The sequence below is a fragment of the Balaenoptera physalus genome, assembly GCF_965194825.1.
Source record: "Balaenoptera physalus genome assembly, chromosome: 5".
NCBI classification, from domain to species: Eukaryota; Metazoa; Chordata; class Mammalia; order Artiodactyla; family Balaenopteridae; genus Balaenoptera; species Balaenoptera physalus.
In genome coordinates this window covers 110997643-111022220 of record NC_138884.1, presented here as the reverse complement: position 1 = coordinate 111022220, position 24578 = coordinate 110997643, and the positions used below count along the sequence as shown (strand labels likewise).

Here is a 24578-nt window from a genome sequence, read left to right as displayed (position 1 = left end):
GTCTCAAGAATTGGTTCTCTAAGTACAAAATAGTTCAGTTATTGGCTTTTGCATTCCTAAAGCAGGCATTCTGGCTTATACAATATAATCGGAATATTTCCTGAGCCAGTGTTTCTTTTCTTGCCCAAGAAAAAATAAAGCCTTTCCAGAAAAAAAGAGTATGGATACAGTCAGATCGAAGAGCTACAGGGTCAGATTTTCACGGGGAGGTTGCAGGTGGGTCCCGCGCTCCCTCCCATTCTACCCCCACCCCCAGTGCAGCTCCAAGGCTGGGAAAGGGTAATGGGTTGGGGATCTGGAAGCGGAAAGCACCAATACTAACTTGTCACCTGAGGTTCTTACAGAGGTCACCTTCCCATCATGGCCTCAGAGCAGACCAGGCTGAGGCAAAGAGGCAGCTCTACTCGGCATCCTGCCTCCCCAGCAAGTGCAAGACCACAGCTGGCCTTTCCAGGTCTTTGGGGAGGGTGCAGAGAGAGGAAGTCTGTGGACTTTCAGGGGCTTTGTGATCAGAACAAGGTGATCCCTGCTGAAGATATCGGCATGCATCCTGGGACAGGAAAGCAGATGGGAGTACAGAAGTCTCAGGAGGTGCCTGAATGAACAGCTGAAGGAGAAAGAGCACCAGGCAGCCTGCTCACCTCTGCAGATGCCAGGTGCAGAAGTAGGACAGCCTCCAACCAGATGCATGCTCCTCCCCCATGCCATGGTGCTCCTTAGGAATTTAGATGCAATTCTAAGTAATCTCCTCCCTCTCATCACCTCGGTAATCGAGATGAAATCCTGGGTGAAACAGGGAAGCGAGAATACCCAGTATTGAATTTTTCTTGAAGTAAGTCTCTGAAAAAGAGAAGAAGCTGAAATTTAAAATATCAAACTTTTGACTCCACTAAGTTTGACAATTTTCGAACTTTTTACCTACTCTTTTATTTGGGATTTGGTGATGCGTTGGTTGTAACTGAGTCTGGAAGACTAGTTTAGCTTTTACCTGTACAGTCATTTGGAAGCCATGTCCTGCCAGTGTTTTTTTTCCAGTAATGACTTAGGGCTTTGAAATGTCAAAAAGCAGAGGCTGGTCTTTCACCTGTGTGCACCTGTATATAGGAACTGCTCATCTGTTATTTCAGTGATTCTCAGAGAGCATTTCCAGTCTCTCTTTTGGTGAGAATTTCCACTTGGCTCTAAAATTCAGATAATAGCTGGGATTGCCAAATAAATCAATTTTGTATGAAGACCTCTGGAAAGTACACCTAAAAAAACAAACAAAAAACAAGGAAACAACACATAGACGCAAACCTGAAATCTAAGATTCTTAGAGCCAAACACAAACTTAGAGATCAATTCCAGTTTCCTCATTTTACAAAGAATGAAATCTTGATTCAATGAGGCATTTGAATTACTGAAGATACCAAGCAGATCTGTCCCAGGGCCTGACTCAAGTGTCGATCACTTGAACTGTTTGTTCACTTTCCCCTACAATGCGGGTGGCACTCAAAGGAGGCTCTAATTCAGAATCTTGGCAAAGAAGAGTGATTTTCCCTGTGACAGCAAGACAGACATGTGGGAGATAGCAGCCTCCTCAATATACTAGATACATTTAAAACACATTTGCATAAGCGTCAAAATGCCGTGGGTGTCTTGTGCTCTATATAAATTATAAACAGTAAATGAAGACTTTGGAAGAAGGCCAGTGCATCAAAATCAGCACTCAGCCCATTAGAATCTATGCTCCTCCATACCTTTGCTTTTTTAAAAAACAAACTATAAACATTGCACGGTTCGTTTGTGGGTAACAATGAGCACGTCCATACACGGTCTCTTCCTTCCTGAGGATAAAGGAGCAATTATCATTCTCATTTTATACATGTAGAAACTGAGACTCAGTGAAATTGGCACAAGCTAAAAAGTGACCCAGCCAGGACTTGAATCTAAGTGTAAAGATTTTAACGGGATCATGGATCTTGACCCCCACAGCAGTTTTCTTCTGTCAGACAAGAATTATGCAGGGTCTCGGGGAATCACCTGAATGTTACTAATTAGTTTGCTCTGGTAGAATTGCATAGGGTTTGGTTTCTGAAATCTTGGTTCTATCACTTACTGTCTTTGTGACCATGGCAAGATCCTTAACCTCCCAGAACTTAATTCACAGATTCATTAATTCACTGAGCTTTTATTATGTGCTTATTCTGTGCTAGACACCACCAGGTGCCAAATACATAGCCCCAGAAAGGAAAATAACAATACTGCCCGGGCTTCATAAAGTTCCTTGTTTTCTAATGGGTAGAATGTGACTTAGAATTGCTGTCATGCTTACCTCAGAGGTCTGTCTCATGAACTGAATGAGATATTATGAATGCTTCATAGAACATAACATAATATATAAATCTAAAGGGTTGTGATGAGTATACTTTACCCAAGGGCAGAAAGTAACAACCTGTATATTTTTCTTTATTTTCTAACCCTTGATTTTTTAATACTCCTAAGAAGGCCTTAGATTCTCCAGGCAAGTTAATAGGAACTGAATTGATTTTAAGAAAATGCAAAGTAGGTTGTTCCTTCTCAGTGTACTTAGGTATTAGCTTTCCTTTTGTTTGAAGGAAGCAAACAAAAAGGTATTGCATTTCCTTTTGTTTGAAATGCAATAAAGCATTGCTTTCCTTTTGTTTGAAGGAAACAAACAAAAAGGTATTTCATTTCCTTTTGTTTGAAATGCAATAAAGCATTGTCTCCAGAAGCTCTGGCAAAAATTTGATCTCTTACCTGGGAACGTATATGATTTCAGTGCAGGAAACAGAAAATACTAAAGTGTTTACCAGGAAAGGATTCTATATAGGGAATTAGGTGCTTACAAAACTGGGAAGGCTAAGTAAGCAAGTTTGGAGTGAGTTCCAGAGCAATACCAGTCTCTTCCACTAGGGGAGCACCTGCCTCCGTGAGCTCCACCATCTATTCTGGAAGGAGGCTCACACGTGTAAATATGGTTGTTGGAACTGAAATCCTGGGATCAGGAAACTCCTATGGCTTCAGCTTCTCAGCACTGAGAAATCTGGAGAATAAACACTGAAAAGCTGCTTTAAGAAGACCTCATGCATCCACTGTCTTGTTAGCACTAACAACCTGGGCCTTAGGACATGGCCTCTGACCCACTCCTATCTCCCAAATATCTCCTGAATTCACCTAGAATCCTAGCAGCAAAGGAAGCTGTCCAAATGAAGTTTATAGCTTTCCAACCTTTCCAGCTTGAAAGAAGATAAAATGAACGATGAATGAGCCAATCTTCAATTTTTCCTTTGCCAATTCCAGTTTCACCACTGAGAATGAATATATGAGGTTTTGGATAGAAACACAACCTCTATTTCTCTCCCTGTAAAAAGGAAAATATACACCTTTGTCATTTTACCAGATTGTTATATACAGTCTAAGAAATTAACAAATGTGAATACGCTTTGTAAAGGGCTACAGAAAAGAAAAGTTGCCAGAAAAGTGGCCTTTTCTTTATTTTGTGTATATGTTGTTTTTTTCTACTTACATGTATGTGAGTGCATGTATCTTTCTTTCTTTTTCTCTTTATTCTATGCAAATTGGAAAAGAGCTCAAAGATCAAAAGCTACCTGAGGAGAATTGGTAAGGAGGAATGGGGAATCTCACATTAATGAATAGAAAAACTTCTTAAACTTTATAAAGGAAGACTGCCTGCCCAGCTTTGTGTGTACTGTGACACCTAGCACAGTCCCTGGAAGGCAAAGACGATCGTAGAGCCATTTTGGTATAGTGGCTGCTGTTCGAAATCAGGATGAGAAAATTCAAACCCCGGTATCACCTCTCCTTAGTGGTTGGTTATGCAATTAACTTCCACAATAAGAGTCAGGTTTCTTATTTACATACAGGGTAGCAATGTTTTCCTTCACAGGATTTCTGGGAGGCTGGAATAAAATGGCATTACAAAATGGATTTGTAAGTTCAATACTAATCACGTGCAAGAAAATATTGAAAAAAATTGGCATAAGAACACTGAATCACTAGAATAAACGAAGGGGAAGTTATGTTAGAGGCAGACTTTTTTTCTCAGGTGCAGTCCTCGAATAACAAACAGCTACTGGCTTGCATAGGTCCATTTGAGACCCCTCAGATAATAGTGAGGAGAGAGCTGGAAAGGAAAGAGCACTTAGGAGAACTCTTAAGAACCTGGGACTGTGATTTTATAAGTAAGCTTTTATTTTCAAAATAGATGTATGAGGTAGATATAAGTATTTTCTTTTTTTTTTTTTTTTTTTTTGGTAGCAGAAACTGAAACTTTGAAATGCTAAATGGTGCAAGGTCACTTAAGCACTGAGTGGTGGAGTCAGATTCAGTCAAGATTTATCTGACCTCCAAGCCTGTGTTCTTTAAACGATACAATTCTGCCTCTGAGTAACAAAGCGATCTCATTTAAAAGAGTCAAAATGGTTTAGCAAATGCTCAAAAAGCATTTTCTGAAGAAAGTTGCGGAATTTTCCAGAGCTGGCTCTAGGGCAGACCACCTGGTTCTGAATTCTGGATCTTTCACTTGTCAGCAGTGTGGCCTTGGGCAGCTAGGCAGTGACTCTGCATCTCAGCCTCTTTATTTCTAAAAATGGGTTTAAATTAGTGACAACCCCATAGGAATAGTTTGAAGGTTAAGTGAATTAATACCTAAAAAGAGCTGAGAACAGGGCTTGTCATAGTGTGAACCCTCAATAAATGTTTGATATGATTAGGAAAATAACAGTGAAAAGACTGAGTGACATGATGCGCCCTGATATGAGCCCCCAGCACCCTCTCTTTAGCTCTCACTAAGAAAACCACTTGAAAGAGAACCCCTGGGCTTTAAAATCAGCCAAACTGCTCAAACAGAAATCCAGCCACACTGAGAAATGCCAGATAACCCATGACTAGAGCAAGAATGGATTCACTCACTGCACTTTTACGAAGTACACGTTAAGAGACTTCATATTCACTTGTTGTCCACGAAAAGAGTAGTAACCACAAATAAAGGTAAAATTCGCTAAGTCCGGTATGAATAGTCTTTGAAAGAAGATAAGTAACCATCAGGAGGGGATTCGTGTTTATCAAGGCACTGCATGCTATAAACTTGATATATACATTTTCTTTTAACCTTCGCATCAATTGTATAAAGTATAGATGGTGATTCCTACTTCACAAATTGTTCCACTGTGTATGAAAAAAATTGATTTGTCAGAAGTCCTAGAGTTATCAAGTGGAAACACTAAGACTTCGGCGTATGTCACTTAGATCCTAAAGCCTACTCTTCCCATTACGCCACTATATCCCAATGGCTATTGTTTAACACAATAGTTTTGCAAGATGATTCTTAAGCAAAAGAAACCAAAGATTTCATGGTAAGAAGGGGTTAAATCACAATAGCTTTTTCCTATTAGAGATTCATTCTCCCTAGCCCAGGTCTTGGTAAACTGTCACCTTTTTCTACTGCATAAAGTTTTATTAGTCCATGGCCATGCCCCTTCTTTTGAATGTCATCTATGGCTGCTTTAGTACTTCAATGGCAGAGTTCAGCGAGTTGAGTTGCAACAGAGAATAGATGGCCTGTCAAGTCTAAAATACTTTCTATTTGACCCTTTACTTAGAAAAGTTTGTTGATCTCTGCTCTAGACTCTTCAAGGATCTAACACAGGGCCAAAATATTTTTAGAAAAATAAGTTCAACACATCATTTCTACATCTGTGCATGTACTTCTTTATTTTTGTAACATCCCCACTGAGGTCTACACTTTGAGAAATGCCACTCTGAGCTGAGGGGCTTACATTAAAAAATCAGCCTTCTTCCCCACCATGTAGATATAACTCATAGCTGAGTTGTTTCTCACATTCCAGAATAAAATTTTAAAATTCAGTGAAAAAGATCAACTGTTACTGAATATGAACTATAGATATGCTTGAGAAAGTGGAAAATTCCATTAAGACAACAACTTTCCAGGACAGTTTAGAGAATCTTTAGAGATTCAGAAAGTTCTAGTATGTCTACAGTTTCTTTTATTAATTGAATATTCTGGAAATTGAAGTTCCTGAGTCTCCAGGAAAATCTTAACAACTGGAAAACTTCCTCAAAACAATTTAAAACTTTCTAAAGCCAAATTAGAAATTTAAGAAAAAAAATTAAGATGTTTAGAATGTATTGGTCACTTCAACTTGGGGCAAAATTTCCCCTAGTTGTTAAATTTGAAATGAATGAATGAATTAATTAATTAAAAATACAATAAAATAAAGCAAGAGTAAAACAATACATAGCTAGGTAAGAGTAGCTCTGGAATTAACAACATGAAATAAGATTAAAGTCCTGATTTATTACAATTATGAAAGGATCATTACAACTATCAAAATTTTATCGGTATCTCTGGGAGTACAGGACTCTACCCAGAAGGAGGAAATTGGAGTTCAGTCAATGTTATTTATCTCACTTTCATTTGCAAATTTGCTAACTAGAGATAAACCAAACTGATGGGTTAAGATGACTTTGTTCTGATTAATTTTACGGTAATTCTCAGGGCTTCAGTTTTAAATGAATTGTTTGAATACTAAATTATGCAGCTTTATGATCCAGGAGATAAGCAGCAGCTCTATAGATGCCTCTGAGACTTAAAAGAGACAGCATTAGAAGCTCATTATTGCCGGCACATTTAACATGGTTAAAGTAGGGGAAAATAGCCATTACGTTAATGTAATAGTTAAACTGCATTAATTTGAAAAACTGCCCTATGAAACGCTTACAACAGAAGATCTATTTTTTTTTTCCCTTACGTGGAGACATTTTTAAAAAATAAAATAAAAGGAATTTTAAGATATTTTCCTCCCCTCCTCAAGGCACTCTGCAATTTGAAATTCTACGCTTTTTCTATTGTGGATATACTAAGGACTATTCTCTGTTCTGTCATACGATAAAGAACAGAGGATGGTCTGGTCCCATTTGTGATCCATGATCCGTGAGGTCCCATGTTGAGATGGGTGGTCAATTCAAAGAACAGAAAGCATCACCAGAGTTCTAACCGGAAAGCCACTGGGCACAAAAGAATTTGTATCTTGGGGAATGGAAGAGGCTTTTTAACCACTTGCAATCTGGCTATTTTCTTGAGAAATCAATAAAAATTGAGTTAGAAAATGCTCAATGATAATTCCCAAATGACCATTTCATCAGTTCTCTTTCTCCTTGAAAAAATTCAAGCTTTGGCTGCTTGAAATCTTTCCCTCCATTAGCCTTCATGTCAGTGCATTGTCCTGTCTCTGTGGCCTTTCCCGCTGTTCTTTTCTTTTATTACTCATTTTTTTGTTTTTTTTGTCTCAAAGAAAGTCCACTGTTTTATTTTAGTTACTTGAAAAAATAAAATGGTGTACCAGGCTTCTTATGATCACTGTTACGTTTGATGATCAGGATGAGGGGTGATTTTGATCACATGACTTCATCCCTGTCTTCCACGTGGAAGACTCTTATCTCTGTCTTTGGATTTCTTAAGATCAGGGTGTCTATTATTAACTACTTCATGGACATATAAACCTGAACACATTACCAAAAATAGAATGGTCTAAAAGCTTAATGAATAAAATTAAAATAAAATAATAAAATCTCATTAATACCCCAGTATACTCATTCTCAATTCTCCATTTCAGGAAATAGCACTCATATGTTTTCAGTCAAATATATATATATATATATATCTCATGTCTGATTCTTTTCTCCTTTCTTTTTATCCTCTCTCAGTCACAGAGAGCAGCTCATAGAACACTGTTTAAGCGAGAAGCATGATCACATCATTTGAAACTCTTTGAACCAAGGCCAAGGCAATATGTATTTTAAACTAAGAGTTTTTGTATAAAAGTTCTACTCATGGTAACCAAGGATCATAAACCAGAGCCCAGGGACATTTCTGCAGAATACAAGTAGCATGGGGTTGGTTGATGAAATATGACTCTGAAGACGTAGGTCTATACTTCATTCCCGCTTGAAACAGCAACACTACTCAGGACAGAGGCATCAAAATGCTATATTTTGACTTTACTCTCTGGCCCTAGTTTAGAGACATAGGAACTGTGCTGACTATGTAATGAGGAAACACCTTTTTGTATAGGTGGGAATGAGGAATGATTCTCTAACCTAATACATCAATAGATGTATTCTCTTCCCCTCTACTCCTCTCTCTCTTCATTGTGTTCTATAATTTGACACCCAATCATAAAACCAATCCTCAAGCCATATAATATCTGGGCTAAAAGGATGGACTCCATATCCTAGAGAAAGTTCAGCTTTTTGATGTAGAGGTTAAAAGTACTGGGGCTGCGCATGCAGTAGGCTGTTGCATTTAATATGCTACACCTGAATAAAGGACAAGAATTAGAGTTTGCTTCAGATTCTCGGCAGTATCTCAAATTTTAGATACCCCTCGGAAGAGTGTTAAAAATGCTAATTCTCTGCCCTCCCCCCTAATTTTGATTTTGTATGTCTGGAGTGGTGCCTCTGAATCTAGAATCATAATGATTCTCACATAATTCAGATGTTGGACAGCAGGTGTTTACTTGAGTGATGCCTTAAGATATACTAATTTGCAAAAGATAAGTTTTACTTCAATACAGAGAGGAATAGGATGAATTCATAATAGGCAGTGGAGAATCACCACCCTACTCTCCAGTTTTTCATCAATACAAGACCACTTACCAATGTGTAAGTGGACAATGAAGGAATTAAGTGTATGTAACTAACAATTGTTCAAAATTAGTCACTTTTAAGATTGAAAGTGAATGCAAAATGTTTTATATATTTTTAATTGATTGACTAACAAGTTTTATTATATTGGTGGACTTCTAAAATAGTTATATATGTTCAAAGTTGTATTTTTATGGTTAATAAATTTGAAATAGTTGATACTTCCAATTAATTCTTCTCTGTAGGACAGACTATTTTTAGTTAAGTAAACTTCTGAGATACCTAGTAAACTGAAAATAACTTCATTAAATTGAATATATTTTCAATTTAAAATTTTCATTTAAATATTTTATTCTAAATATGTTCATGTTCAGAGGTACCATCTTTTTTTCCCCCTGCCTCAGGCAGAATTCATTTATTTGACAGGTGTTTTTATAAGAAACTGTCAACTAAGTTGCCCCTATAGCCTTTTGTTTCACCAAATTTAGCTACAGCAAAATCATAGGTCTTCTCAATTTCATTCCTCTTGATAGAACATAAATTCACCCAGTAAAATATAGGGGCCCTATCAAGACATTCTTCCCTTGAGTTTAAATATCCAGGATGCAATTATTTCATATCAAAATTAAATATTGGACTCACAGTTTATTTTGTTCAGTCCTTCACTTGCTGTTGTAAAAATAAATCCAAGGTTTTCTTGTTTGCAAGGTAAAAATTAGCCAACAGCTTCAAAAGCTGAGGTTTTTTTATTTTTAAGTTCCAATCACTAAATACTGCGATAAAAATTTCTAATTGATTTCAAAAAATATGTGAAGAGTGTTTAAATAATTTATTTTAAACATCTCCACTCTCACCTTAGGATACTTAAAAAGATTTATAAACTGGATTCAAACATTTTTAAAATGAGAAGGAAGATGAGCAGCAGAGAGAAACTGCGTATATTATACTTAAGCATTCATAACAAAAATTTTGTAGTACTACTATAAATGTGTATACGTAAAGCTATTTGTATTTTTGAAAAATACAGCTTTTATTTCAATCAGTAGTATGTTGTTGGTTTGGATGCAATTATAATTTATAAGTGGACCACAAATAATTCCACTACATTTCTGCTTCACAGGTGTATGGATTAAGCAACCACATTGTTCTATGATGTGGTGTCCTACCGAAATTTATATTATATTTATATTATTATAAATATATATATTTATATTATTACATGAAAAGAAATACTGCCACTTTCAGCACTGAATTTTTAATTGAATTTACAATGGCATTTACAAAATTGTCAAATGCTTGATATTAAACAAAAGTATTTCAAAAACTTCACTGGATTCTGTGATATAGACAAAACCCATCAAAATAGAGTTAACTGAGTTTTTTATTTGAAGCCTTTGAATGAAGTTTTCATAAAAGAAAAACTATTCTTTGAAGTTGATGCTGACATACCTTCCAGCTTTTATGTGAACAGAAATGCACCATGGCTGTATGGTGGTCATTTTTGATAAGCACGTTGAACAAATTATTGGTTCATTGTCAACTTTTTTGAGAAATGATAATTAAGAAATTAATTTTTTATTACAAGTGGACTTTAATTTTTCTACTCAGTGCTGCCAAAGCAGCTTATTGAAAATGCAAAAGAAGTACTACCAATTAATTCATTAATGGACTAACATTGTTAGATTTATATCGTATAATAAAGGAACAAACCACTATAGCAAGAACATTCAAAACATGGTCTATATACTCTAGGACAGGAATTCTCAACCTTTATTTTCTATACTTATTTCACATACAGGTAAATTATAACTGTACCCATTTGCTATAGGATCAATGGGATGGTGGCCTGACAACTTTATGCTTAGACCACAGTGAAGGTCAAGGCAGTCAACATTTCCTGATACTCCAAGTGGTAGCAAAAGTACTTATCTTGAATACTACTCCTACCTGCTTAAACAAGGAGTGAGAACTGTCACTAGCCAAGTCACCAAGCACCCCGCAAACTTTCCTTGAAAGGGGGGTGTTAATTTTGCCTCATCTGGAAAGGTTAAGAAAAGGAGAATGAGTTGTCATTTGTTTAACTGAGTCAGAACTGCCTTCATTCTACGTGCATCTCACATGCATTTGGAGGAGACTGTGACATAAGTTAAAAATACAAAGTGAGTATTTATAAAACAGACTCGGGTTTATTTCCATGCAAATATTAATACTAATACCTCATTAAAACTAAAAATCTAAGACAAATTCTGCACAGGACAGGATGCAGTGAAACAGGAGTAAATTGACCTGAGTTGGCAGAACAGGATTTATGGTCACTGGGGTTACAAGCAATTGTACTGTTGGCTCTGGCATGTTTGCAAACATGGGTCCAGGGTGCACGGAAGAGTAAGAGAAAATCAAGCAAATACAAGAATGGGATGGGCACTATAAAAAAACAAATGATTCAAAAGAGGACAGAAAAGATTTATTACAGGAAACTGATAAAAGTGTTTTTTTGAATACAGTATGCCTGTGATCATTAATAAAATGCATCAAGGCAGGTTGCTTCTTAAAAACCAAACAAACCTACATATTTATCCTCAAAAAAACAAAATGAAAAAAAAAATTCTCCTCCTCCTCCTTCTTTTTCCTCTTCCCATGCCCCTCCCCCTCCCCTTCCTTCTCCCCCTCCTCCTCCTCCTCCCCCTCCTCCCCCTCCTCCCCCTCCTCCCCCTCCTCCCCCTCTTCCCCCTCCTCCTCTTCCTCCCCTCCTCCCCCTCCTCCCCCCCTCCTCCTCCCTTTCTTTTTCTTCTTCTTTTCTCTCTCTCTCTCGCTCTCTCTCTCTCTCTCTCTCTCGTTTGCTTTTGTGACAGATGTTTCTCTGAATATGTACTCTGCAGGAACAGGGCTTCATGTGACTTTGGTTATACCTGGGTTTCATAAATACTGGTGTACTCCTGCAAGATTGGTTTCTGTGTAACCCATTTGTGTAGGTATATTATTTTTGCTCAGACCGACATAAAATATCACATAATGGGGGACAAACTACAGAAATTCACCTTTTCCCAGTTTTATAGACATCCATGATCAAGATGTCAGCACGTTCAATTTCTTCTGAGGTCTCTTTCCTTTCCTAGCAGATGACCTCCTTCTCCCTGTGTCTCACATGATCTATCCTCTGTACATATCTGTGTGCCAATCTTCTCTTTTTATAAGGGCACCAGTCACATTGGATTAGGGTCTATCCTATGAACTCATTTTGTTTTAATTACCTCTTTAAAGGTTCTATTCCAAACACAGGCACATTTTGAGATACTGGCGATTAGGACCTCAACATTTAAATTTGTGAGGACACAATTCAGCTCATACAGCAGGGAAAAGGGTTGATAGTGGACTGATAATACAAATTCTGAAAAAAAGTTCCTAAGTAGATCTGTAAATATGCTATGCAATCTTATGTAAACAGTGAAACATATGTTAAAAAGTGCTTATACACGTGTCCTGTGTCTAAGCTACATGGCAAGGCTCAATTTGTATAAAATGTTAAAATAAAGTGTCAAAAATTAATCAGATAAACTAAATGATTGGAATAAATGTTACATAAAAGAGTTTTGGGTCATCTACAGAAACTAGATTAGCCTACTCTTGTTCCATGCTGCAGGTACTTCAGTGGAGAAGCTCACACATCCAGTTTTGCACCAAACCAAAAGACTCTGTAAGGTGACCTTGCCCTGAAGAGGGTAGTTAGGAAATATGCAGTGGCAACTAGCCCCTGACATTGGACTTGAAGACCTTGACATATCACCTCTTTAAATATACATCCTATTAATAAGTCAATTTGTGTTTAGGTATATCACTGTAGATATATTAATCTAGCTGAGGTGTACATACTTAGAATAAGGAAAGCAGCACAAGTAAATCAATATAGCATGAGACATTGGTCAAATAACCTGGTTCTAGAAAATCTATGTTCATTCACATGAAGAATATAACTAATCAGTCAACAAAACAACCAACCAAACAGAAATTAAACAAAAACATGTCTTCATTATGAATCAGCTGTGAATAAAGCCCATGGTCTAGGGTCATCACAAGCCAGTTGTTTTAGTCACGCAACCATGGTGTTGCCTGCTTCACAGAGAGGAGTCTACGTGGTTCTAACTTATACATCCAGGGGCCTTGGGGGTTGTTTCTGTGCCTCCCTACCCTCATAAGGCTTACACATTAAGAACAAATATTCCATTTACTCTTCACTACAATGGACCTCAGGGTATTAGACATAAAATAGACCATTTATCTCAAGTGAGTTTGAATCCAAGTCCTTTATTTTAGGTTTAATGAGATTTTAGTCCAGAAGAAGAAAATTACTTTCCCAAGATCACACAGCAAATTAGTAGCAGATCTGAACTAAGCTGGGTAGAAAAATTAGCTTCAAACTTTTCCCATGAAAAGTGACAGATTTCCTCTAGCAGGTCTCATATAGACTCCAAGTTAGAAAAAGACTTCCACATTTCCCTTTGATGAATGAGTAAAACATTTTTTATTAAGCAAATGATTAAAAGAAAAGCTGTCCAAGTAGATTTAATGACCCAGCTCTATTTCTTACCAGGTAGAAAGTGAGAGTTTTGACCTAGGGTGCAGCACAATTTATATTTGATGTGGATAAGCACTGAGTTAAACTTGAGAAGGAATGAGAAAGAAAAAAATATATATATGTATAATTAACTCTAATGTCTTTTCACTTTTCTCAAGAACATAGTGCATCTCTCTTAATAAGTTTCCCATGTACCCTCACATCCTGGCCTCAATTGGCATTTTGTCATCACTCATCACATCCTTTCTCATGTGCTTTACCCTAATTACACCAAAAGTACTTGTCATTCCCCAGACACACCATATTACTTTCTACTTCTGAAACTTTATGTGTGATAATCCTTTAATTTCTCCTTTGTTTATCTCTACAGGAAAAATCGTTACCATTTATTGAGTGCCTATTCTGTATAGGTACTTTACCTTAACTTGAACATTTTAGTTCTGAAAAATATTGGCTCTGAGTCCCTAGTAATTCAACAACTTTTAAAAATGCAATTTCTTGCTATATTTTAATGCCCAATTTCTCACTTTGTTTCCCAGTTTCAATGATTAGGTATCTGCCAAAATCCTTCAGTGCAAATCCATCACTGGGACCATCATATTTTCTGTAGGATTACACCTGTAAGGTTTGGAGTATCTCTATATGCCTTCAGACTCACAGTCTGTTATAAAGAATATGGCATCAATGCGTAGCAAAAAGATGTGGGCTAGACTCCTGCATGTACTATTTCCTAGTTGCATGATCTAAGGAAAAATCCTAGCCTCTCTGAGTATTGACTACAGAGTTTGGCTGCTGATAGCTATCTCAGTGGTAGATAGGATCTTGTATGTGATATATGCAAGAGTGCATATAAATACTAAAGCACTATGCTAGAGGACGGGGAGAATCAACATTACATCTGTCTGCTGGCTCCCTCGCTGAAGCTCTCCCTTATCCATCTGATCTGCTGGTCCTTTCCCATATACCTGCTGCCAGGCTTGGCACATAATCCACCTGCTTGCCCTGACTCTCCTAGCATCAGCTTCTGAGACCTTGTTGGAGAGATCCCAGACACAGGATGAGACCTCACTCACATTTGAAAGTGTCTGAAAACTAGTTCAAAGTAGTGTAGGAAAAAATGGGAAATTATAGGTCACATACATGAAAATTCCTGTCGGACATCACCATATCCAGTGGATTTTAAAAACTTAGCTCTTCTTCAACTATCAGCTCCGATGGACTAATATGGTGGCAGAAAAGAAGCCATGTGCACTGTTAAAAGTGTATCCTTCTAGGTTCAAGATCAACGGAAAAGATGATTCTTTATCCCAAGAGTTCCAGAAAAAGCTATGGAATTGAATCCTTTTGTAATGGTTTGTGCTAAGCATTCTTTCTTTCTTGGCCAGGGGGTAGACATACCTATTGCCCAGACTGGAATCCCATACCCCTCCTGGGGTTTAGTTCTATGGAAAATGAGCCCATTTAAACTACTTGGTCTTAGAGAGATGGAGGAGAAGTCTACATAAGGAAATAGGGAGTGATGAAAAGCAGAATAAAGATGAATATGACCCAGGGAGGCAAAAATAGCAGATGTCCGTGAGACCAGGTTCGCTTTGTCCTGCTCTCAGTCATTTCCTACTATGGCAACTTCATTCAAATGTCCCAAATATCCCAGTCATGTCATAAACCTTCTCTGACAGCAGGTTTTTCTTCACTCCTTCTTTTGAGCTTATTTCAGATGTGTCCTTCTGCTGAATGCTTTTCGGTAGAGCTAAAGACCAAGAAGAAGAAAACCAAGTTAATGACTTGAAAAGGAGAGAGGTGACTCTAAAAGTATCATGGTCTTAAATTATTAAGGAAATGATATTAAAATCATGACCTTGCAAGTCAATTGATTTTCTAAGAGCTAATCTGAACGTCTTTGTGAGCTGGCCATTAAAATGACTTAAACAGATGCAAATTGCTGAGGACTGGTGACCTGCAGTTTACATCTGTTGCTGCTTCTGAATGAAAAGTATTTTGAAGGGGACTTCATGCTGTGTGACTTAGAATAAGTCACTTTTACTTTCTGGGCCTCAGTTTAATTCAATGTAGATGGATAGACTGAGATGTGATTATTTATTCAATAACAAGAAAACATATTAGCCACTTACTGACTTCCAAACACTAGAAACATGCTAAGAAAACAGTCCCTTGATCTGAATCTTGAAAGAAGAGAATGTATTTGTCAAAATGGCAAAGTGGGGGGGCAAGGATTGCATTCCAGGAAAAGGCACATTATAAGCAAAGGTATGGATTGTGAAACAACCTGGTAATTTTGAGTGCCTAAAAGAAATTCAGGATGTGAGGAAATGAAGGATGAGATTAATGGATCTGAGATGCAGTGCCAATTCTTTATCTTTTTGCATTTTGGATTTCCAAAGATGGATTTTGTAAGTTGCCTCTGAAATTCAAATTTAGAAAACTTGGGTCCAGGTGAGCATGAGGACTAAGGCGCATTACCTGCAAGAGGAAATGATACTGATATGATTGACATCCGTGGTTGCTTTGAAGTTAAAAGGTCCACATATGGAATTACCTAATTTAGGCCAGATGAGAATTTGGGTTATTGTTCAGCAAATACTAATTTCCTATCTATTTCACTGTGAGCAAAGCAATCTTTTCTACCCATTGATGTTGGAATCTTAAGCTCAGGTAATCGTCCATGACAAGAATGTTCCTTGTTCTTCCCGCTGATCAAAAGAAAATAAAATATTGGAGTGGACCTGAACAAAACCCATGGCCTGGAATTAAGCCCAGGTGAACCACAATCTAAAAAGGAATCATTCAGTCTAGAGCAGACAAACCACAGTTGACATAAATATCCATGGATATGAGAACAAAAGTTTGTTATTGAAAGCTGCAGAATTTTGGGATGGCTGGTTATGCAGCATTATTGTGGGAATAACTTATAGAGTCTTTTATGAATTAATTAGGATATCTGCTGTACTCCTCCCTCCAATCTTTGTCCCAGTCATTCTTCCTTTTCCAATCCACAAAGTCCAGGGTATTTTGGTGTAAAACTATGTATAGTTATACAAAACTTAGTGAAATGACAGTTCCTAAGAAGAACTCTAGTTAATTCTTTGTTGATTCACACATGTCCAGATACATCCATTGGTCCTGTGTTGTGTGGAACTAGGGACAAAGCAGCTTCCTAGAAAATAATTCATATTAATGACAATGCCATGAGCACAAGCAAGTTGCTCAATGACAATGGACAGATAAAGAGTAAAAGTGGGTCAGGTTATGCTCTGCCCCACTCTCATTTCAGTTGAGTGGAGGCTGTAACAAAAGGAACCCTATTATTAGAACTCTGGAAGACATTTTCAGTTCCTGGAAGCAATGCTTTGTTGTCTATGTAATTGGATATAAAACAGATGATGGTAAATTATATTTTAGCCACTTCATTTTATTCTGTTACAAAGTCTAGTCTTCAGAGTTCTGCTTCAAGATCTTGATTTTACTGCACACACACACACACACACACACACACACACACACACAGAGTTATAAATAAAACATCTAGGCTGTTTGCTGAAGCTCTAACATTGTGTAAAAGAGCTTTTATAATCTGGTCTTTGCCTTTACTTGTCTTCATCTGATACCATTTTACCCCTAATCTTGAATCTGTCAAGTTCCCTTCTGCCTGGGGCCTTTACACCTGCTGCTCCTGTTGCTTCGAGCTCTTTCCATCCTCTCTGTTATCTAGTTAATGCCTATTCACATTGTTGCTCTTATTACAAAACTCCTAAGAAAAAATTTCCCTGAATCTCCAGCCTGTATTGGATTTCTCTGGTAAACATTCTCATTGCTACTGGTCCCTATCCTTCACAGTCCTCATCAGAGTTTGTAATTATGTTTTTATATAATTACTTGATTAACATATTCTCCTCCACTCTGCTATAAGATATATATGAACTTACCCTAATGGCAAATTACTATTTTATAAGTAAGGCTTAGTATGAGACCTGCTATGTAAGTGGGATGAATACACATTCTGGTTCACCCAGAAGAGTTATACTTTGTGCATATTGTCTGGTATGATTACTAATAGTGCTCTTTTTTATGTTTAAAATTGTCCTGTACTAAGACAACTATAAGATACTGATTAAAGAAATCAAAGATGACACAAACAGATGAAGAGATATACCAAGTTCTTGGATAGGAAGAATCAATATTGTGAAAATGACCGTACTACCCAAAGCAATCTACAGGTTCAATGCATTCTTTATCAAATTAACAATGGCATTTTTCACAGAATTAGAACAAAAAATTTTACAATTTATATGGAAACATAAAAGACCCAGAATAGCCAAAGCAATCATGAGAAAGAAAAATGGAGCTGGAGGAATCAGACTTGCTGACTTCAGACTATACTACAAAGCTACAGTAATCAAGACAGTATGGTACTGGCACAAAAATAGAAATATAGATAAATGGAACAGGATAGAAAGCCCAGAGATAAACCCACACATATATGGTCACCTTATCTTTGATAACGGAGGCAAGAATATACAATGGAGAGAAGACAGCCTCTTCAATAAGTGGTGCTGGGAAAACTGGACAGCTACATGTAAAAGAAAGAAATTAGAACACTCCCTAACACCATACACAAAAATAAACTCAAAATGTATTAAAGACTTAAATGTAAGGTCAGACACTATAAAACTCTTAGAGGAAAACATAGGCAGAACATTCTATGACATAAATCACAGCAAGATCCGTTTTGACCCACCTCCTAGAGAAATGGAAATAAAAGCAAAAATAAACAGATGGAACCTAATGAAACTTAAGAGCTTTTGCACAGCAAAGGAAACCGTAAAAAAGATGAAAAGGCAACCCTCAGAATGGGAGAAAATATTTGCAAACAAAGTAACTGACGAAGGATTAATCTCCAAAATATACAAGCAGCTCCTGCAGCTCAATATCAAAAAACAAACAACCCAATCCAAAAATGGGCAGAAGACCTAAATAGACATTTCTTCAAGGAAGATATACAGATTGCCAACAAACACGTGAAAGGATGCTCAACATCACTAATCATTAGAGAAATACAGATCAAAACTACAATGAGGTATCACCTCACACAGGTCAGAATGGCCATCATCAAAAAATCTACAAACAATAAATGCTGGAGAGGGTGTGGAGAAAAGTAAACCCTCTTGCACTGTTGGTGGGAATGTAAGTTGATACAGCCACTATGAAGAACAGTATGGAGATTCTTTAAAAAACTAAAAATAGAACTACCATATGACCCAGCAATCCCACAACTGGACATATACCCTCAGAAAACCATCATTCAAAAAGACACATGCACCCCAGTGTTCACTGCAGCACTATTTACAATATCCAGGACATGGAAGAAACCTAAATGTCCATCAACAGATGAATGGATAAAGAAGATGTTGTACATATATACAGTGGAATCTTACTCAGCCATAAAAAGGAACAAAATTGGGTCATTTGTAGAGAAGTGGATGGACCTAGAGACTGTCATACAAAGTGAAGTAAGTCAAAGAGAAAAACAAATATCGTATATTAACACAGATATGTGGAATTTAGAAAAAAGGTACAGATGAACCTATTTACAAAGCAGAAATAGAGACATAGATGTAGAGAACAAGTGTATGGACACCAAGCGGGGAAAGGGAGGGTGTGATGAATTGGGAGATTGGGATTTACATATATACATTGCTACGTATAAAATAGATAACTAATGAGAACCTGCTGTATAGCATAGGGAACAATACTCAGTGCTCTGTGGTGACCTAAATGGGAAGGAAATCCGAAAAAGAGGGGATATATGTATACATATAGCTGATTCACCTTGTATACATATAGCTGATTCACCTCGCTGTACGGCAGAAACTAACACAACACTGTAAAGCAACTATACCCCAATTATTAAAAAAAAAGAAAGAAAGAAAAATATACTGCAAAAAAAACCCAGATTAGATAGGATGCAACTTCTCAACCCATCTTGGAAAATGTGAGGTACTGTGTGAAGCAAAGTGTACTCAAATATTTCCAGAAACTAGCCCTACCCAGATGTTCTCAATATGGTAGGGTCAGTGGTATAGCTAGATTTCTATTTGCGTCCATTTAATTTAGCCTGACTTCATTTTTGAAACAAAACACTAATCAGAAAATCAATCATATGGAGGACACAAAAAAATAGAAATGGTACAAAATAGTCAAGAGAAGAAACATATTTGAGAGCCTACAATGTTCACTGTGTTAGATACTTTACATGGGTCATTAATAAGCTTCTTGTCTTGGGAAGATGAAATGTGAGTACTGAAAAGAACTTTAACTGTGCAAAGCAGTTAGTGCAGGGTGATAGAGTGAGGAACCCAGGAGGGTTAAGGGGAGTGGGAAGTTACGGATTATCACCATCTTTGGGAAGTCTTCCCTGGTCTCACAGTCTTGAGTAATGATTCCCCCACAGGACAGTTCTCATCAATTCTGCAATGTTGAGCAAGTTATATCCCTTGTTTGAGCCTCCATTTTTTCATCTTTAAAATGAGATTATTGGAATTAGTGCTTTCTGACACCTATTTTATTTCTAACATTCTAAAAATTGGCAGTAAATAATGAAACATTTTATTCCAAAAAAAAGTTGTCCTGGTGTGGACAATACATCACAAAGTCATGGCCCATGGAAAGGATCCCAGTAATATTTGTTGAATTACCCTTTCCCTTTAGTAAAAATTTGTTCATGTAAGCCTCTTTGTTCCTTCATGTAAAATGGTTCTACTCTAGACATACTTGGATGTGTCTGAATTTTCAACAAACATTCAGCTTTGATTGTCACCAGTGAAACATAGCTCCTCAAAAATAATTGAGATCAGTTAATTCTATATTTTAAAAAATGTCCAACTCTCTACTGCCATAATGGCTAAAAATACTTTTAATGTGCACTGTTGGTCTGAGACTCCCTAACAGCAGTTAGTCACTTATGTCTGAAGTTAGCAATCATGCATCCAGAGAAAACTGGGCTATATAGCATATTGGTTCAGGAACATAGGCTCCAATACCTTATTCCCATGGACTTCTGGTATAAGGATCTCACCATTGAAAAGAACATAACTAGTAAAAATTATATATATGGAAAAAAACTATTTAAATATCTGGAAATTATCCTAAGATCACACAAATTTTTTTTTAAAAAATTCAAGAAATCTACTAAATCTCAGTAAGAACAGCAGAAGACAAAAACATAATTAAAAAGAAAACTATAGAACAATATCTTTTATGAATATAGACACAAAGATCTTTAACAAAATACTAGCAAACTTAATCTAGAAGCATATTGCAAAAAATATTCACCATAACCAAGTGAAATTTATCCCACGAATTCAAAGTTGGTTTAACATCAGAAAATCAATTCATGTAGTACACCATATCATTAGAATAAGAGAAAAAAAAATACATGATCATCTCTAGTGATATAGGGAAACCTTTTGGTAAAATCCAGCATGCTTTCATAATAAAAACACTCAAGAAACTAGGAATAGTAGGAAAAGTTCTCATCCTGAGAAATGACTTTTTTTTTTTAAACCCACAGATAACATCATACTAACTGCCAAAAGAGTGGATAGTTTTGTCTTAAGATCAGAGACTATTAAGAATGTCCATTCTTACTCTTTCTATTCAACATCATACCTAAGAGTATAGCCAAGACAATTACATAAAAATAAAAATTAAAAGTATAAAAATTGGATAATGAGAAATAAAGCTATTTGTATGTGACAATATCTTAAACTAAATGAAAAAAAATCAAAATTTGTGGGTTGCAACATTATTATCTTAGTGATGTCATTGGCTAGGAATGGCTGAGGCACTTGCATGGGCCCATATGCCTTGCGGTGAGCCCCAGAGACATTTCCCAGGTTGGAGTCAATGTTGTATCTTGACCATCTCTTGTGGTTCTTATTATGATTGCAGGAGAACACCGTTCAGCAAGAAACCATCAGGGAACTTTGAACAAGACAATTTATTACTCACAGGTTGTGGAGGGTATACAATATGCATGAAGGCCACACAGTGATGTCACAGAGAAAGAGGGAGGGAGTACAGACGTGAGGTTCTGCCTTTATTAGGGTCTGAGAGTGGGTTACCTAGGATTTTGCATGTTCACTCTTTATTGGAAAATTTAAAACAGAAGAACAGAAATTAGAGCATGGTAAAGGAGAAGCAAATCCATTCAAGTTGTCAGGTATCTAGGCTACCCAGGGCTTTCTAAAAGGGAAAACTCATGGGTGGGGGGGTCCCCTTTTTCCTTGTCTAGTTGCTTTGCTAGTAGATGTGTCATTCAGCTGTCAATATGTTTGTTCAAGATGGATGTCTGAAATGAATGCCTCAGCAATCAATAGCTTAATGTCAGGCACTTACATTATAATAAAAAAGCTTAATGCCTGGCTTTACACTATAAGAGAAAACAGCACTTAGAAGGAAACTTAAAGCATTGAATGTGTATATTAAAAAAGAGAAGATATCTAATCAATAATCTAAGTTTCCACATGAGGAAACTAGAAAAATAATTGCAAATTAAATCCAAAGTAAGTATATAAAATAAAAAGAATTAGAGCAGAAATCAATGAATTTGAAATCAGGAAATCAAGAGAGAAAGATCAATGAAAGCAAAAGCTGGTTCTTTGAAAAGATCAATAAAATTGATAAGCCTCTAGCCAGGCTAACTAAGAAAAAAATTCTAACATCAGAATTGAAAGAGAGGACAGCACTACAAATCCAATGGAAATTAAGTGGGTAAGAGAGAAATACTATGAATAACTCTTGGCCTGCAAATTTGATAATGTAGATGAAATGGGCCACTTCCTTGAAATATATGGTGTGCCAAAACTCACACAAGGAGAAACAGACAATCTGAATATGGCTATATCTATTAAAGGAATTGAATCAATAACTAATGACCTTACAAAAGAGAAACTGCAAGGCCCAGATGGGTTCACTCATGAATTCTACCAAATATTTAAGGAAGAAATTATACCTATCCTCTACAATCTCTTTCAGAGGAGAGAAACAGAGGGAATACTTCCTAACTCATTTTATGAAGCTAGCATTACCTTAATACTAAAACCAGACAAAGATATTACAAGAAAAGAAAACTACAGATCAATGTCTCCCAGGAAAATAGATGCAAAAATCCGCAATAAAATATTAGCAAATCAAATCTAAAAAAGTATGAAAAAAATCATATACCACAATCAAGTGGAATTTATCCCAGGTATGTAAGGCTGGCTCAACATCTGAAAATCAATTTAATCCATCACATCAATTGACTAAAAATATTTGCATGATCATATCATTAGATGCAGAGAAAGTATTTGAAAGAATCCAACACCCATTCATGATAAAAGTTCTCAGTAAATTATCAACAGAAAATTTTTCAACATGAAAAAGACTATCTACAAAAAGCCTACAGCTAACATTCTACTCAATGGTGAGAAACTTGAAGCTTTCATTTAGATTAGGTGCAAGGCAAGGATGTCTCCTCTCACCACATTTTTTCAACATCATACTGGAAGCTTTTGCTAATGCAGTAAAGAAAGAAAAGGAAATAAGTGGTATATAGATTGGGAGGAAAGACTTAAAACTATTTTTGTTTGGAGATGACATAAGTATCTATATAGAAAATTGGAAAGAATCAACAATAACAACAAAAAATCTCGGGACTAATAAGTGATTATAGCAAAGTTGCTGAATATAAGGTTAATACACAAAAGTTAGTTGCTTTAACCTAAGTGTCCATCAACAGATGAATGGATAAAGAAGATGTGGCACATATATACAATGGAATATTACTCAGCCATAAAAAGAAATGAAATTGAATTATTTGTAGTGAGATGGATGGACCTAGAGTCTGTCATACAGAGTGAAGTAAGTCAGAAAGAGGAAAACAAATACTGTATGCTAACACATATATATGGAATCTAAAAAAAAAAAAAATGGTCATGAAGAACCTAGGGGCAAGATGGGAATAAAGATGCAGACTTACTAGAGAATGGACTTCAGGAAATGGGGAGGGGGAAAGGTAAGCTGGGACAAAGTGAAAGAGTGGCATGGACATATATACACTACCTAATGTAAAAGACATAACTAGTGGGAAGCAGCCACATAGCACAGGGAGATCAGCTCGGTGCTTTGTGACCACCTAAAGGGGTGGGATAGGGATGGTGGGAGGGAGGGAGATGCAAGAGGGAAGAGATATGGGGATATATGTATATGTATAACTGATTCACTTTGTTATAAAGCAGAAACTAACACACGATTGTAAAGCAATTATACTCCAATAAAGATGTTAAAAAAAAAAAAGTTGCTTTCCTGAATACCAACAATAAACAAGTGGAATTTGAAATTAAAAACACAATGCCATTTATATTAGCACCCACAAAAGAAAACAGATCATACACAGAATGACAGACAATATTTGAAAATCATATGCCTGATAAATAACAAAACAAAACAAAACCACAATGATATACCACTGTACACCCAACTAGAATGGCAATAATTAAAATAAAAATGAAGACAATAACAAGTGTTGGGGAGGAGGTAGAGAAGATATAGATCCTGATAATGAGTTTGTTTTATTTTGAGGATGATGAAAATGTTCTAAAATTGTTATAATGCTTGCACAACTCTGTGAATGTATGAAACACCAATGAACAGTACAGTTTAATTAGGTAAATTGTATGGTATGTGAATTTTAGCTCAATAAAGCCAGTTTATACAAACACACATATAAATATGTATTTATAATTACTGTTATTGTTAAGTGCATAGACTCCAGAGAAGATGGGTTGAGTTTGAATTCCAGGTCTGTTGATTCCTAGCTATATACTCTTTAGCTTTGGCACAGCTTTTATCTTTTTTTTGGCACACACCTTTTACCTCTTATGTAAAATGCTACATCATGAAGTTTTTGTGAATATTAAGAAGGTTACACTGCTTGTTGAGGGTCACATAGGTAGTAATTTGTAATAAAGCATTTAGAACAAGGATCAACAGACATTTTCTATACAGAGCCAGAAATTAAATATTGTAGGCTTTACAGGCAATATGGTCTTTGTCACAACTACTCAACTCTGATGTTGTATAGCAAAGACAGCCCTAGGAAATATGTAAACAAATGGGCAATAGTGTATTCCAATAAAACTTTATTTACAAAAATCAATGGAGGGCTGGATTTAGCCTGAGAGCAGTGGCTTGTCTCTGACTTAAAACATAGTCTAGCATTTGGTCGACACTTCATATTTGTCTGTTGCTATCTCCT

General features: G+C 36.5%; 1 long non-coding RNA gene across 1 annotated transcript in view; it reads left to right on the top strand.

Moving 5' to 3' along the window:
* The first annotated feature begins 11508 nt into the window (after positions 1 to 11508).
* The window catches only part of LOC309660922, a 986598-nt gene continuing 973528 nt past the window's right edge, over positions 11509 to 24578 (top strand). Inside the window, exon 1 of the long non-coding RNA XR_014263722.1 lies at positions 11509 to 13118. This is a non-coding gene — a long non-coding RNA (uncharacterized lncRNA). The remainder of the gene's footprint in view (positions 13119 to 24578) is intronic.